Consider the following 707-nt stretch of genomic DNA (forward strand, 5'->3'; position numbering starts at 1 on the left):
TTGGGGACATCTAAGGGCACCTTGGGGACACTTGGGGACACCTTGGGGACACTTTGGGGACATCTAAGGGCACCCAAGGGACACTTTGGGGACATCCAAGGACACCTTGGGGACACCTGGGGACATCTAAGGGCACATGGGGACACTTGGGGACACCTTGGGGACACTTTGGGGACATCTAAGGGCACATGGGGACACCTTGGGGACATCTAAGGACACCTTGGGGACACTTGGGGACATCTAAGGGCACTTGGGGACACCCTGGGGACACTTTGGGGACATCTAAGGGCACTTGGGGACATCTAAGGACACCTTGGGGACAGCTAAGGGCACCTGGGGACACCTTGGGGACACTCTGGGGACATCTAAGGGCACTTGGGGACATTTGGGGACACCTTGGGGACACCTTGAGACACCTTGGGGACACTTGGGGACATCTAAGGACATCTGGGGACACCTTGGGGACACCTCAGAGACGCCACCGGACCCACTGTCCCCATTGTCCCCTATAGCCCCACTGCCCCCCATGTCCCCCCATTGTCCCCATATGTCACCCTTCCCCCCATGGCCCCACGTGTCCCCATGCTCCCCATGTCCCCATAGTCCCCCTCTGCCCCACAGGTCCCCCTGCCCCACAGCGCCCCACAGATCCACCCACCCCACAGCACCCCACAGATCCTTCTGCCCCATAGCGCCCCACAGACCCC

This window comes from Numida meleagris, unplaced genomic scaffold (genome assembly GCF_002078875.1).
Source record: "Numida meleagris isolate 19003 breed g44 Domestic line unplaced genomic scaffold, NumMel1.0 unplaced_Scaffold1006, whole genome shotgun sequence".
Classification (NCBI taxonomy): domain Eukaryota; kingdom Metazoa; phylum Chordata; class Aves; order Galliformes; family Numididae; genus Numida; species Numida meleagris.